A 16,836-nucleotide genomic window follows, 5' to 3' on the forward strand; every position below is an offset into this window, starting at 1 on the left:
GGGCGCAGGGGCCTCATCTGCAGCTCCTTTTCCAGCCGCGGGACCCACTCTTGCTTTGCCCTGGTTTTCCAAGTTGCTGCCGCGTCCCCCCACATCCCCCCCAAACTGGTAACCTCTGTTTTGTGGCCGCGGTCTTACCTCACCATGCAACACTTGGGTGCGCGCTTCCCGGGGGCGCTCCCTCCTAGCTGCGTATTCCCTTACTTGGGAGGAAAGAGGAACAGAGAGACACAAGGGGACCGAAGCGTGCGCCCGGGCGTCCTCTCAGTGCAGCCTCTCTGGGGCGGGGACATCAGGCGGCTTCCAGGATTGGAGGTACCGGGGTCTTTCGCCTCTGTTTAGGGGTTCGACTGCTAGCAGGGCAGACTGCCTCTGCTGCCCACTACGGCACTGCGGCTCTGCACCCTGTCCCTCGCAGCATCGCAAGTCCAGCTGCCACTCTCACGGCGAGCCCTGCCCCCCGGGCGCAGAGCCCGCCCCCGCCACACACCCGCGCGCGCAGACACACGCGTCCCCCACAAACACACGGGTGCACACACATAAACACGTGCGCGCACACACGCACACCCACGGATACCGATCGTTCGGTGGGAACCTGTGTGTGCATGATCAGGGCACTCCCGACTGACAGCGCTTTGGTCAGGGAGGATGCATGAAGTGCTGGAGGCTGCAAGAAACTGGCTGACTTCGAGGTAGAGAACAATTACTGGAAAAATACAGTATGCCCTGGCTGTTTATTTTCCTTAGTGTAGAAACCCAGGGGTCTGAGATGCCTACCTATTTCAACCAAGGCAGGTAAAAAATTTAAACATAAAAATCAATCAACAAGTTCTCTGTTTTCTAAGAACTTGGTGTCTTTGGTGTCCATTAGCATCAGTCCTGTACAGGAGGACATTTCTGACAGTCCTGAGACAGGGGCAGTAGATGGATCATCATTTCTCCTCTGCAGGTATGAATGGTTGGGGTTCATGCAGCTTGCCAGAAACGGGCTCTGATGGAGGGATGCGGTCTCAGGAATGAGAACTGTGATGTTCTTCCCTTTGCCCTTGCATGACCTTGGACTGTCTTCCAACAGGACAAATAGAGCATTTCTGAAACAAACAAAACACACCCCCACACAAGAAAACACACCTACGCACAAGAAAAAAAAAACAATGTGCCAACTTGCACAGCCACTTTGGAAATCGGTATGGTGGTTTCTCAAAAAATTGTGCATCAATCTACATAAACCCAAAGGATGTAGACCCATACCACAAGGTCATGTGTTCAACTATGTTCATAGCAGCATTATTCATAATAGCCAGAACATTGAAACAACATAGATGTCTCTCAGATGAAGAATGGATAAAGAAAATGTGGCAAATTTATACAATGGAGTACTACTTAGTGGTAAAAAGCAATAACATATTGAACTTTGCAGGCAAATGGATAGAACTAGAAAAAAACCATCCTGAGTGAGGTAACCCAAACACAGCAAGACAAACACGGTAGGTACTCACTCAAACGTGGGTATTAGAGGTAAAGCAAAGGACAACCAGCCTGTAGTTCACAACCCCAGAGAAGACAGGCAACATTGAAAACCCTGAGAGATATACATGGATCCCCTCCTCCCTGCCGGAAGGGGAAGTAGACAAGATCTTCTTAGTAAATTGGTGGTGAGGGGTGAGGGTGGTAGGGGAGAAGCGGAGTGAGGGGAAGAACATGAGGATCAGGAAAATTGACTTGGGTAAAGTAAAGGACAATGAGAGAGAGAGAGGGAGAGGGAGAGAGAGAGAGAGAGAGAGAGAGAGAGAGAGAGAGAGAGAGAGCGCACAAGGAAAGAGATTCCTTGAAAGAGGGAGCCATTGTGGAGTTAGCAAGAAACCAGGCACTAGGGAAACTACCAGAAAACCACACGGATGATCCCAGCTAAGAATCTAAGCAATAGTGGAGAGGATGCCTGAACTGCCCTTCCTCTGTAATCAGATCGATGACTACCTAAATTGTCCATCATAGAACCTTCATGCAGTAACTCACGGAAGCAGATGCAGAGATCCACAGCCAAGCACTGGGCCCAACTCCTGGAGTCCAGTCATCAAGAGGGAGGAGCAAATTATGAGCAAAGAGGCCAAGACCATGATGGGGGATACCCACAGAAACAGCTGACTCAAGCTAGTGGGAGCTCCCTGATGTCAGCATAAGACCAAACTAGGTCCTCTGAATGTGGGTGACAGTTGTGTAACATGGGCAGTTTGTGGGGCCTCTGGCAGTGGAACCAGTATTTATCCCTAGTGCGTGAACTGGCTCTTCGAAGCCCATTCCTTATAGAGGGAATCCTTGCTCAGCCTAGATACAGCAGGGGGAGAACCTTGGTCCTGCCTCACAAGTGATGTGACAGACTTTATTGTCTCCCCATGGGAGGCCTCACCCTCTCTGAGGAGAGGATGCGGGGTGGGGTGGGGAGAAGGTAGGAGGAGTGGGAGGATGGAAGTGAGAGGGAGCTGGGATTGGTATGTAAAATAAAATTGTTTTAAAAATAAGAAAATAAAAGAATAGAGACAAGAAAAAATAAAAATAGAGAAAATGACTTGGGACTGAGGGTAAGGAACAGGAGGCAGCAGTGGCCTAGGCCCAAGAACTTGTGGGACTGTCTCTTTCCATGACGTGGGTGTCTGTGTGGGGGTGGCAGCGGCGGTGGTGGTGGTGGCGGCGGCGATGTTATTTCAGGCATGTCACATCAGCAGAATGACTTCTGTCCATTTCACACCACATTTAGAGTCACCAGGAGTTTAGTCTCATCTGTAAAATATGTGGAGTTTACCAGTTTCCACAGCCAAGAATTCTTTTCTGCCAGTGGGCAGTGAAGGTCCCTGGGTAGAACTGGAGCCAAGAAAAGCTTCCCGCAGAGTGCAGCAGTGCTGGGGGCCCTGGGTGTCTAGGCATCTGGGGAGGAAGCGCAAACGTGACTGTTGACAAGCACGAGAGGACCCTGGTGGTTAATTCACACCGGGCCACCAGCAGGCAGGGGGAGGAAACCAAGAAGGAACCAGAGGCCCAGAGAGCACTCTTCACTTCCTTCCCCATGGCGCTGAGGGCAAAGCTGATGCTGGAGCGCTGCACTCATGCCTCATCCTGCTAGCTACTCTCCACGCTCCATCCCACCTACGCTGGGTAGCTTCTTACACTTGGGTAGATTGATAGACTTAGTGTGAAGGCGTTCTGTGACACACGCCTCTGTGTGTGTGTGAGAGAGAGAGAAAGAGACAGAGACAGAGAGATCTTCCTTCATCTCTTGTCTCCCTGCCACTTACTGACTTGTTCATGTCACGGGTGTTTGCTAGTTTCTGCTGTGTCTTCTGGCACTTCCCACTGACTCCAGTCACGGGCCTCACCTGGAAAGAGAGAGGAACCTCAAGACAGGAAGGGCTTAGAACTGCTTGTGTCCTGTCCTTGTGAGAGGCAGGCCCTGTCACATGTTTGCTGTATACATGCTCACTGAGCACAGATAGACTTGCTGTATACATCCTCACTGAGCACAGGCTTACTGTATACATCCTCACTGAGCACAGGCAGGCTTGCTGTATACATTCTCACTGAGCACATGCTTGCTATATACATCATCACTGAGCACATGCTTGCTGTATACATCCTCACTGAGCACATGCTTGCTGTATACATCCTTACTGAGCACAGACTTGCTGTATACATTCTCACTGAGCACATGATTGCTGTATACATCCTCACTGAGCACAGGCTTACTGTATACATCCTCACTGAGCACAGACTTGCTGTATACATCCTCACTGTGCTGGGCTGAGCGACTGTGGAATGTGGGATTCTTATCTTCTAAACTGCATCCTCGAGGAGGCAAACAGTTTTGCATATGCGTCACAAGAAAAACATTTGGCTCAACCTAGTCTGGACTCACTCCAGAGAAGGCCAATTTGGAGAGCCTGGATGGGCATGATTACAGGTAGGAGTCAGGACAAAATGGGGTTGTTCTATCTTTTACAACGAGGTGCACATAAGCTTGATGGGGCAAATGGGAAAGGCGGGCAGGAGTAGAGTGTGGGGATCCAACTTGGCAAGCTGGGAAAGGTATTATATAATAACAAGAAACTCTGGAAAGGATGCCAAGCAAGAATTTGGAGAACAGAGATGCCTGTAAAGGTTGGTAAACATGAAGGTGTTTGCTCCTATAAAATGTCATTTACGAAGTCAAAATTGTTCACCAATGTGTTTGTAAATAGATTCCTTGGGGAGTGGGATTTCAGGATAAGTACGCGAAGCCTTGCCAACAGGTGGTTAAGAGACGGCTGCCTGAGGTCCATTCTAGTAACATGCAGAGAAAGGTCAGAGAAATATGGAAGGCGTCTGCATGGGGTGACGGAGGCAGCAAAAAGAAATAGCTAATCTACTTAGGAAGATGTGGGAGGCAGTGCTAGGATGGGGTCGGAAAGGGTAGAAGATGTTAGACTCAAAGACCAGGAGGAAATGGGTGCTCTGTACTTCGAGAAAGCAAAAGTCAAGAATTTGACCATTTGTGTTCTGGGCCTTCCCAGCAAAAGAAAGCGAGGCTGCGAGGAGAGGGCCGGGAGAAAGTCTCCAAATAGCCTGCGTGGACTGGAGACACAGTGTGTGAGTTCTTGACTTTTTGTTTTGGTGTGTGTGTTTCCCTTCAGACAAGCGGGAAGCAAGCTGTCTGATGTCAGCGTCCCCAAGCTAGTAGGTGCTCTCCATTGGAACGGAGCATTGGGGAAGGACACAAGGAGAATAATCTCTTGTGAGGGGCCACATCCCAGGTGTCGCTGGTGTCTCGCTGTACAGGGTCTCCAGACAAGGGGATGAAAACCCAAGCCATGAACCCTGTCTGCCTGGAAGGGAGGGGTACCTTTTCTCCTATCAGCATGGAGGTCTGACTTCTGTGCTCTCTGTTTGCAGAGGCTGAAGCCATAGTTCACAGTTAAGGGCTTATGTAGAACTTGCTGCACACGCAGACACTAGGGGAGCTGGAGGAGCCTGTGCACCGCCACTCTTAGGTGATGCTCTAAGATGCATGGTAAATACAGAGGAGGAGCCTTAGTGTTTCTCCTTGGAGAATCTGCAACCTGTGTCAGAGACAAACAAACAGTGGGAATGGTTAAGAAGGAAGAAATGAAACAAAGAACCAAATGCCATATGGTACAGGGCAGGCCCTCTGTAGAAAGAACAGCCCTAGGCTTGAAGAGACCAGATGCACTTCCGGGAGGAGGGCAGGGATTAGGAATGGAGCCTATGTTCATTTCCAGGTAGAGAAGGGCCTGTGAGTTGGAGTCAGAGCAGGGGCAGGGAATCTGGGGCCCTCGAAGTGCAGGTTTCCAGGCCTAGTGGCTTCCCTCGTGCCTCTCCCAGTCATAGAGCGCTCTGATGAGTCACCCTTATTTCTGAGAGACAGGGCAGTTTGGGGCGTTTAACTGGCTCAGCAGACTGCATTTCCCGAGCCTCCAATGCTGGCAGCTCGCACACACCATGTTGCTCTGGGAACACATCATCCGAGCCAACAGCTGATGCCTGATCACCATCGCCACAGCAGAGCGAGGGCTGAGTCAGCCACCTGTGTCTGGAAAATTTAAGTCCAGCTCGCTCTCTCTCTCTCTCTCTCTCTCTCTCTCTCTCTCTCTCTCTCTCTGAGAGCACCAAGAACAGGACTGTTAAGCGCAAGGTAGCTCTGTGAACCGGGAATATGAGGACCTGGGTGAGGGTTCTTGGGCCACCTTCCTTTCTCACCTTTGTCACATGTGGAAAACCGAGCATTTCATCAGATCCACAAGCTCACTTTAGACTTCACAAACACCAGGATCTTTCTGTACTCTCAGTGGAAGAACAAGAGCTGCCTTTATTTGCTCCTAACCTTGCTTTGCTTCTTGACTTCGTTCACTTCCTAGTGAGCCTCTGGGATGGAGATAGAATCATCCCAGTTTTGTCAGAAATGGGACTTGTGGATCCAGCCTTGAGGATATAGGCATAGCATCCTCTCTGTGGCCTTTGGCGCTTTGTTTTATGATTAAAACAAAGAGATTGGAAATGGTCTCTACCACCGTTCCTAGATCCTGTATTGTGATCAGAACTGCCACCGAGCAACACTGCTGATCCCTTGGGTGGGACGCTCCAACACAGCAACCTGGGATAATCCTCATGAGAGCATGGATAAACTTTGAGGAGGAAAAAAAGCATAAAATGAAGCTAAAGATTAAGAAACAGAAAGCAGGGAAGAGTCACAGATAAATTCAATGGAGCAGAAAGATGCGATCAGGCCATCCAGACTCATGTACTTCTCTAAAATGTGGATCACAACTAAATGAAGAAGCACGTGTGCATGTTGGTTTGTTTCTCTGTCCGGGTTTTCGAGACAGGGTTTCTCTGTAGTCCTAACTGTCCTGGACCTCGCTCTGTAGACCAGGCTGGCCTCGAACTCACAGAGATCCACCTGTCTCTGCCTCCTGAACGCTGGGATTAAAGGCATGCGCCACCACTACCTGGCCACGTGCTTGTGTTCATCACCTTTACTTTGTGGTTATTTGAGGCAGGGCCTTGCTTGTGGCTCAGGCTAGCCTCAAACACCCAGCCTGCCTGCCTCACCTTCCAAATGCTAGGACTCTAGGTGTCTCCTACCACGCTTGAGGCTTTCTCAGTTTTGGAAGTGCTGTGTAAAACTGTGGTTAAAGACCTTAAGGTGGGAAGGAAACAGTGTTGAGTTGTTATGATACTCACTGGGTTGTTGGCTTCCTAAGAAATGTCAATACACCTCCAGCTAGGAGCTCTGTCTCTGTGCTCCCAACAATAGTAACTTAAGAAAAAAAAATTTTTTTTTTAGAATAGCAATATTTTTTTTAAGATTTACTTATTTATTTATTTATTAAGCATACAATGTACTGCTGGCAAGGAAGGTACCAGGTCTCATTACAAATGGTTGTGAGCCACCATGTGGTTGCTGGGAATTGAACTCGGGACCTCTGGAAGAGCAGCCAGTGCTCTTACCCTCTGAGCCATCTCTCCAGCCCCCGAATAGCAATATTTTTAACATGAAAGTTAATAAATGTGCTAGCCCAAGCTCAGGACTGACTACAAATATCTTCCCCTGCCCGGACCTTGGCAATGCCCCTGAAGCTGCCCAGAGTGGATTTCTTGGGCAAAGTGATGGGGACACTTAGCCACCTGAGATCCTGGTTTATGTATTGTCTTCGGGGAGATGATGGTGCCAAGAAGGGGAGGGAGGTGTGAGAGCGGCATGTGAAAAAGGAAGGGAGAGCTTTCACCTTCCTGTGTATTTTGGGAGATAGATGCTGATTATCCTGTTTCCCTGGGCTTGTAAAGAGGCTAATTTTGGTTCACTGCGTGACTCCAGGTCGGCTTCTTCACTGCCTGGTCAGGAGTTGTTGCTGTGGAATTCCTCAGTGGAGCTAGCTCCAGGGGGGAGCTTTTCATGTGGAAGGCCAGGAAGCTCCCCAGGGGAAGAATAGGTTCTAATTCCAGAAATGACCATAAACCCCAAAGCCTGCCTGGCTTTTTGAGAGGTTCAGTACATTTTTAGAATTACAAATTACTTCTTTATTTCTCGTGAACTGATTTCAGGGGAAGGGACAAAATGTCACAGGAAGCAAGAAACCAAGTGCCCACTGCGCCCATCCCTTCTTCCATTTGCCCCTCCCAGAACTGTAGTGCTGATAGTGATGAAACGCCATGACCAAAAGCAGCCAGGGGAGGAAAGGGTTTATTTCAGCCTCAGCTCCCAGATCACACTCCCTCACTGAGGGAAGTCAGGGCAGGAACTGATGCAGAGGCTGCGGAGTAGTGTCCCTTACTGCTTACCGGTTTGCCCTTCTCAACATGCTCTGCTTTCTGTTTTATACACCCCAGGTCTAACTGTCCAGGGGTGGCAGCCCTCACACTGAGCTGAGCCCTCCCACAATTATCAAGACAATAACCCCATGCTCTTGCCTTGAGCAACCCGGTTTTTATAATTGAAGTTTTGACAAAGAAAGAAAGAAAGAAAGAAAGAAAGAAAGAGAGAGAGAGAGAGAGAGAGAAAGGAAGAAAGAAAAGAAAAACAAAACAAAAACAAAAAAAACCAAACAAAAACAAAACAACCAGGACAGCTGCTTCTGAAAGTCCTACATTTTCTCAAAAGTCCTTGAAGGACTGGATTCCTGGCCTGAAATAGGTGTCATTCCACTTGGACATGGTGTAGGTCAGAGGGAATGTGTCTGAGAAATCTAACAGTGTTACCCACAGAGTAGCTTGGTGAATGGCGTGCTGTGGCCACTGCCAGCATCCCCTGAAGGGCATTGAGGGTCATACACGAAGTAGTCTTAGCTTACCCATTCACTCAGGCTATAGTCTCATCTTCTAAACTTACTTTACCCCACTTCCCCATCTCTGACACAGGTGGTACTGGTGATTGGGATTGAAGACTTGCTTCCCCCATCCAGTCCCCTCCTCCAAAGTTCTTCCTGTAGTGCTGCTCCTCAATCAACCCCGTGGGAGGCAATCATCCTCCCCTCCCCACACTCTCACTAATTCCAATGCTTCCAGGCTGCCAAGTGTGCCTCATGTCCTCTGCCCTGTCCTGTCTGAGAGACAGAGATCCAGCTCTTCCCCAGACTGTTTCTCAATTACTTTCCCATCATGCCCCAAGTGCTGCATATAGTAGAGTTTAGGTGGATTTTTCTGTCCCACCTGCCAGCTCCCAAATAACCACATGGAGACTTCTTAATTCAGAAAGCTCAGCCGATAGCTTAGGTTTGTTTTTAACTAGCTCTTATAACTTAAATAAACCCATTTCTATGAATTTGCTTTCTGCCTCATGGCTTTATTACCCTTTTTCTGTCCATGTTGCTGTCCCGCTTCCTCTGTGTCTGGCTGGCAACTCTACCTTCTTCTTTGCAGGGTTCTCCGTGTCTCCAAAATCCTGCTTAGCTCTTGACCATTTAGCTTTTTATTATACCAATAAGAAGACCTTGACAAAGACACTTCTTCACAATGTCTGAGCTCCCGGTGCTGAATGCAGCATCTGGTATACGGCTGTGCCCGAGAACTGTGTGTTGCATAAGCACGCTTGGAAACGAGAAAGCCCACTTCCCACACCTCTGATTTTAATGCCCCAAACTGGCTCACCTCCTGGAAACACCTAGAAACAATCCACAGACACGCAATCTGTGAAACTGGCTAACTATCTGTGAAAAGGCACTTGAAGAGTCTCAGAGTCCCTGGTCCACATCCTTCTTGGGTCAATTGTAAAAATCTATTTCTCAGAGGCAAATCGCTACAAAAGCTTTGAAACACAGACAGTTTCCTACTTAGGAACACGTTGTGTTCTGAAAGTCTATTTGTGAAACAGTTGTTGGAAATTCAGATACACTTTCTCATAAACCATGACCAGAAGGGTGACTGGCGGCATAGCTCTACCCTGGAACGTGGGCAGAGGACAGCAGGAGGAAGCAAGAAACTGTGCTTTCCTCTGAATGTCACAAGATAGGTGCACGGAGCATGTCGGATTCCACAGTGGCCTCTGGTTGAGGGCAATGCTCAAAACATTTAAGCTGGTTGGTGTTCTAGCGCACAGAGTTGTCCATCAGTCTTGTTCAAACAGCAAATCTCTGGCCTTCCCTGGAGTCAGGCAGAATCAGGGGTTTGAGGGAGGGCTATGAAAGTCTTCCCTGCTGATGTGAGCAGCCTACCTAAGGAAGAAGAGGATGCCGACCTCTCTGAGACTTCGTTCTTCCCTTTGGTTCAGAGCCATGCCTTTTCTTCTAATAGCTGCAGGTACTGGAGTCCCTGCACCCTCCCAAATGGAGTGCTTGGAGGCCATGGTAGTCATCTCTACTGGAGCCAATGACATCTCTTGGTAGCTCCAGACCAGCGGTGGTGGAAGTTCTCACACCACAGCTATCTGCAAATGCTGTAGCTTAGGCCTGCCCTCCCAGGGCTGGTGTTTAAGTATTTACTAGCACAACATACCTGCCCTACTCCTCAGGCGATGCTAGATGCTCACCCTGAGCTGACGCAGTGCAACCTAGCTCCTGGTTCTAATAGGCGGACTACCTACTTGCTCTTCTGTCCATAGGACTCCCTACAAACCCCGAGATGGACAATCCTAGGAACTCCCAGACTGGCCTTGTCCTTCACTGGGTCCTTCTGTCAAAACCCTTCTGAGGCTCTGGGGGTGAGAATGGCAGGGAACTGGCTTCAGATGCTAGCTCTCCCAAGGGAACAGAGGGTACAGACACATGAACACATGCGGCCTTTCTCAAGGGTTTTCCCAAACATATTGCTATCAGTGGACTGTGAAAGAGTCTCTTCCTTAGGTGCTGAGGCCAAGGCTGAAGCACATCTCTATGTGCTTTAGGTTTTTCTTACCTCCACTTTGGCTTAGTAAAGTCAGCATACAATTTAACTTCAACTCCACGACCTTCCCATGCCTCTCTGGCTTAGAAGTGAGCGGCAGGAACGAGCTGCTTGCGTTGTCATCTCGCTTTAGGGGCGGCGAACAGAGATGCAGAAGAATCCCTCAGATTGTACTCACCGCTTCTCGTACTTGGAAAAGTTTAAGCTCAAAGCACAGTGCGGGGAGACATCCTTTTCTGCAGCCTTGGTACTGATGTCACCTGGGTTCTAAAGCTTCAAAACAGGGACAGCTGGGAGCATGGCCTATTTGCCACCCATCTCCTCAGACAGGGTCAACTTACTCTGCTGGATTCTGAATGCTTGTTTTTCTGCTGACAATTAGATTTGCTAGTAATGTAAGAAAGCGTGGTTCATTCCATTTAAGGACTATGTAGCCTCTACTGAATTTCTAATCCTTTCTGAACTCTGAAAGCTCTTACTGAGGGAATTGAAAGGAAGAAGATAGCCTTTGCCTACAGCGGGCCAGACGGTGTCTCTTGGGATGTACCATTTCATCCTCTCTATTACCCGGGCATGGAAAAGAGGAACCTTGGAGCTCAGCTGAGCCAAATGGTGTGCCTACAGTCACACTGTGGGGGGCAGTGTGATAGGGACACACACTGTGCTGCTGGGCACTGAGGCCAGGCTCCTTCCATCTTAAATTTCTCCAGACAGGTTGGATATTGAGCTCCACTTTGTCCACAAACTGAGAGGGATTCCTAAGAGCTCCGTGGGTGGGAGGATTGGTGCAGAGGATGTTGTGTAGTCAGTGTCCTTTCTGAGCTGTGGAGGCAGAGCTGGTCCATTGGGTGCAGGAATAGCCCGGGGTTGCACAGGGGAAACATGAGCGATCACTACTGAAAGCGTCCACTTCCTTCACTGTGCAGATCATCTCACGGTGTCATTTCACCCCAGCCCTACAAAGAAAGTATTCGTATAACTACTAAAGATAAAAAAAAAAGATGGTGGCTCACAGAGCTGACCTAGCTCTGCCAGGGTCACACAGCCAGGCTTTCTTTCCTGGGATTCAAGGTGATTCTGTGTGCGCTGTAACTATGGTCCTTCTGCTCTGTTGAGTCCTCTTGGTGGCCCGGTCTTCTTCTCCCTCCCCCTGTAGACCACTTCAGGGATTCCTTTGTATACAGGTTGTCATGTTTTCGTTTTCTTTTCTATTGCCTTTGCTTATCATTTATCCGTATGCCTTTCCTGACATCCCCCAGCCTCGTGACTTTCTCCCTCATCAACCTTGACACAAAACTGTGGCTCTTTCTGGTTGGAGCTGTGCAGGAAGTGGCTTCTCAGTATCATAGTAGCATTTCAAAACCCACCCCAGCCCCAGAACACCCTCCCTGGCCTAGGGAGACTTTCAGTCTGGGTAGACAGAGTGCTCTTGGCCAGCCTGGCTATTAGTCTCTCCAGAAATAAGGCCCGAGGGAGTGGCTCTCTTCAGACAAGGTCAATCTAGCAGTCTCTGTCAAATTGAATTTGATGCCATTAAGTGGGAAGTTTGAAGACGGTACCTCACACTATCTTTGAGACTGAATCCATCTCACGTCCTCAAAAATTTATGTATTCACAGTGTTTGTTGGTTTTCCCTTAGAAAATGGCTCTGTCTCTGTCACGAATCCCTTCTCCCTGCATCCCTCAGCAATGACAATTTGTTCTGCTTCCTTCTGATTCCCAGGCTTCTGCTAGAAAGACGGACCCCTCCTGGCTTCACTTCCTTCTTTCACTCATGAACCCACCCTGGAGGTAGCACTGGCCTTCTGGCCACTTTCCCTACCTCTGGGACATCAGTGCTCCTCAGCAGCCCACCACCCTGTAAGCCGAATAAGCAGATTCCACCACTTTCCTAGGACTTTGTCCGTTTACGGTCTCCCTGTTACTTTCAATATAAATCCTCAACTACTTGTCCAACTGTGTGCCCTTTTGTGGATCTGCCTCCTCTTAAGGTGTTGCCACTGGATTGTCACCTCTCCCGTCTCCTGCCTCCATTGCACCCTTTCCAAACCATAGCATCCGGGACTTCAAGTGTTTATCAGGCCCTGTGGCTTCCTTATAAATAGGCATTTTTATCTCCCCTTTAGTTAAAGAATCAGAGCCTCAAATCAGGTAGCTGGCAAATTCTAAAATCTAGTTTTAAAGATAAACCTTAATGACTTTGAAGACCATGGTTTTCCCAACAGGGAGAGGAGGCTGGCATACTTTGGAGAGTCAGCCAGGCCTTCAATGAGTCTGGGAGGGGGGAGGCCAAGCCCTATTTACTCAGAGAGCCCAGCATTTTCTCCCATCCAAGTACTACTCAGGCCCGACCCTGCTTAGCTTCCGAGATCAGACAAGATCGGGTGCGTTCAGGGTGATATGGCTGTAGACGTCCCGGCATTTTCTTTCTGCAATCCAGTTCTTTCTCGAGTATTCACATTAGTTTACAGCTGTGCTGGCAGCTGAGCCTCCAGATTAATAATGACTGTCAATCTCCCCGAGGCCGGGGAGAAGTCACCGTATTCAGTATGTGGATGGTTCTCAGATCTCGTTGCTTGGGTTTAATCAGACTAATGAACCAGCTGGCTTCCTCTTGAAAATGATTTCTGCTGTTTTCATTACTGAAGAACAGCATTTGAAAAGAGAGCAGAAAATTCAGTTCGGGAAGAAGGGCACGTGTTAGTGGGCGTGGAGCAAGAACTGTGTGGGCCTTGGTGGTACCCTGTCTAGGCCTGGCAGAAGGCAAATGTCCCCAAGAAGTAGAGGTTTACAGTGTGGATAAAGTCAACTCCAAGTGACTTCCAGCCCGGTGCCTTCATAGGAAAGTGGCCAGGTGACGAAGGAACAACTCAAAAATGCACTGCTTCTCACAACCATGATCAGTGACACTGTGTGGCTCCGTGTAATCTACTCACTAAGGGTGGAAGAGTGAAGCCAATATGGGTGCTGCCTCAAGGAGCTGGAAATCTAAAGCGGCTTTTCAAATACTTTAAAGCCGTGGACTCTTTAATTAAGACTGAGATTTAGAGATAGCTTGGTAGTAAATGCCAGGCAAAGCTCTTTGGCCTGTCTCAGGATCCTCTAAATCCCATCACTGCACAGAGGTTAGTGAACCATGGGGAGACAGGAATGGCTCAAGGCAGAGGCCCAAGTCATGATTCCAACCATGGGGTGCTTGTGGGTTCTGTGGAAAAAGTGTCTGCCAGCAGAAAACCATCCAAAACCTCAGAGTTAGCAAACTGTGTAAAAAAAAGCAAGGGTATGAGTGGATCCTGTGGACAGCTAGAACCAGGGATTTATCGTCAGGTCTTGATCGCTCCTCCCACCACCACTCTGCTGCCTCTCAAACTGGTTTGACCTTTGACCTCTCATTCTCTCATGCTCTAGCCTGACTTTCTCTAGGTTACAGAATTTGATAGTGGTTTGCTTTGGTTCTCATATTTGAAGTCTTAGGGAAGGATTTTGATGGATCTGACTTGAGCCAAGTGCTTACCTTTGAACCAATTAGCTGTTATAGTGGGTGAGTATCTGAACAACCAATCAGCTGTGATGTTGGGTGGGTATCTGAACAACCAATCAGCTGTGATGTTGGGTGGGTATCTGAACAACCAATCAGCTGTGGTGTTGGGTGGGTATCTGAACAACCAATCAGCTGTAATATTGAGTGGATATCTGAACAACCAATCAGTTCTGATGTTGGGTGGATATCTGAACACACTGGCTTCTGCTTGGTTCATGGCGTCTGTCTCAGTTGTTTTTATTGCTGTGAACAAGGCAGCTTATAGAAGAAAGAGTTTATTTGGGGCTTACAGTTTCAGAGGGTGAGTTTATGTCCATCATGGTGGGGAGCATGGCAGCAGGCAGGCAGGCAGACAGGCAGGCAGGCAGGCGGGCGGGCGGGCATGGCACTGGGTCTGGAGCTAAAGCTTACATCTCAATCCACAAACATGAGGTAGAGAAAGTTAACTGGGAATGGTGTGAGCTTCTAAAACCTCAAAAAAGTCCCCAGTGACACACGTCCTCCAACAAAGCCACACCTACTATCCTTCACAAACAATTATATCAAATATGGGCCAACTATTCAAATATATGATTCCATGTGGGGGCATTCCCATTCAAAGTTTCCAGAGTTGGAACACTAGGACAAGATCCTCTGAACTTCCTTAAGTGCTCTAGGACTAGAAGAACCAGGAACAGCAAACCAAAAAGCAGGAGACACGTTTTGACTCAACATAGAAAAAAAAAAGTCCTGATGGTCAAGATGATGGGGCTAGCAGTGAACACACAGTAGGGAGGCTGACTGCTATATGAAGGTATTTCCCATGGAAAAATCCAAGCTTCATGAGTTTAAATGAAATTGGATTGTCGAAGAATATTTGTTTAACTTTGCAAAGATGTGTTGCCTTTGTTTAACTACGTAAAGATGTATTGCTGTTTTATCTTGCCTACCTAGGCCATCCAATTGGTCTAATAAAAACCTAATTGGTCAATAGAGAGGGAGGAGGTATAGATGGAATTTACAGACAGATAAAGTAAATAGGAGGAATTTAGAGTCGAGATAGAAAGAAAAAGAGATGCCAGGGCTACCAGGGGCCAGTCAGACAGAGGAAGCAGGAAAGTAGGGCATGCAGAATGAAAAGAAAGGTAAAAAGCCCTGAGCCAAAATGTAGATGAATAGAAACGGGTTAAATTAAAAGAGCTAGTGGGACAAGCTAAGCTAAGTCTGAGCATTCATAATTAATAAGTCTCTCCATGTCCTTCTTTGGGAGCTGGATGGCAGCCCGAACTCCATTGGATGGCTATGAATGATCTAACATAGTTTCAGACTTCATCTCATCATACCTTTGCAGAAGTCACTTAGAGTGATCTTGGCATGATTGTGACAGAAGCTTCTTAAAGGTCACTCAGCTAGTGAGTAGTGGCCTTAGGGTTTGAACCTGTAAAGTCTTGTTGACCACTGCCCTAGGTTGTCTCCCATAACCATTCTTCAGGACCAACCCTGAGTTGTTTCCTACCAGTTGATCTTGAAGCTTTTGGATTCTAGTCTTAGCATGAAAGTTTTTTTTTCTTCAGTTTTCCCTGTTTAGGTTGTCAATGGGGGCACAAGTGGTGACACTGATGAGTGCTGTCAGTGTGTGAGATGGAGACACACACTGGTGAGGGCTGTCAGTGGGTAAGATGGAGACACACTGGTGAGTGCTGTCAGTGCGTGAGATGGTGACATCCACACTGGTGAGGGCTGTCAGTGAGTGACGTTGACACACACTGGTGAGTACTGTCAGTGTGTGAGATGGAGACACACTAGTGAGGGCTGTGTGTGATGGTGACATACACTGGTGAGGGCTGTCAGTGTGTGACGGTGACACACACATGTGAGGGTGATCTTTACTCAATGTACTGATCCAAATTCTAGTTTCTTCTGGAAACCCCATACAGACACACCCAGAAACAACGTTTTTCCAGCTGTCAGGGCATCTTGAACTCGAGTAAAGCTGACACCTACGATCAACTATCACAACCATCAATACAGTAACTGCATGTTGAGGCTCAGTTAAGGAAAACATTCCAGGCTGCAGATGTTGAGAGGAGAATGGTTGTCAGGCAGGTGGCTTACTCCATGAGGACAGAAGGACCACACAGAAAAGGTAGCAGCACGGAAGGGGGACCGCATGTTGTCACAATGATGCTCACCGCTGTCTGTACTTCCTGGTTTCTACCCTGTCTTGCGTTCTGGGTGTATTTCTTCTGTAGTCGCTGGAATTCACACAGTAGGTTGGCAGTGGAATTTGATGCTGAGCGACAGAAGTGCTTTAAGGATCTATGATGAGGACCACCAGGAGCTCCCTGACGACTCTGGGAGATTTCCTATTGGGTGCTGGGATAGATGATGAGCAGCAATGGAACACAGCACAGAGGCCAAGGGAACAGCAAGGGCAGCTCAAGCTGGGTTCGGGATGCTTCAGTGTCTACTACCCCATCTTCATCCTCATCTCCCTTTGTTTGACACTGTACTTATTTTCATGATTCTTGGAAGAAGATATCAGAGAATTTGTCATTTGAGATGGCCAAGAACAGAGTTTTGCTTTCCCTTCTTGCACCCAAAGCCTCGACAAAGCTTTGTGCTGAGAGGTGATGAGAAGCACTGGTCTGTGCTGAATGCCCTCCTGCACCTAGGAAGGACACTACGAAGACAACTCAGAACAAAAGCAGAGCGTGGGCACTGGTGCTCAGATCAACTCGAGCCAGTATCTGGTACCATTATTTCCTTACTTGGCAGTTTTATAAACTTGACAAAATTTCAACATATCAAATCTAGATTTATTCATCAGAGACAGGAGAATGATAATAGCAGTCTTTCAGTTGGTTCAGCTGGTAATCTACAGGAGGCAGGAGCTGACGCTTGCTGGGGTTTTACTTACTTGACTAGCAAATGAAGGGACCATGATCCTGACC

General features: G+C 48.1%; 1 protein-coding gene across 2 annotated transcripts in view; it reads right to left on the reverse strand.

The window, feature by feature from the left end:
- Positions 1-459, reverse strand: part of Dgkg (diacylglycerol kinase gamma) — a 211,389-nt gene extending 210,930 nt beyond the window's left edge. For both annotated transcript variants that reach the window (XM_013351586.2, XM_005344741.2), the window contains exon 1: positions 139-459. The gene's annotated coding sequence lies outside the window, so the exon portion shown is untranslated. The remainder of the gene's footprint in view (positions 1-138) is intronic.
- Between the last annotated feature and the right edge of the window lie 16,377 nt (positions 460-16,836).

The sequence above is a fragment of the Microtus ochrogaster genome, chromosome 2 (assembly GCF_000317375.1).
Source record: "Microtus ochrogaster isolate Prairie Vole_2 chromosome 2, MicOch1.0, whole genome shotgun sequence".
Classification (NCBI taxonomy): domain Eukaryota; kingdom Metazoa; phylum Chordata; class Mammalia; order Rodentia; family Cricetidae; genus Microtus; species Microtus ochrogaster.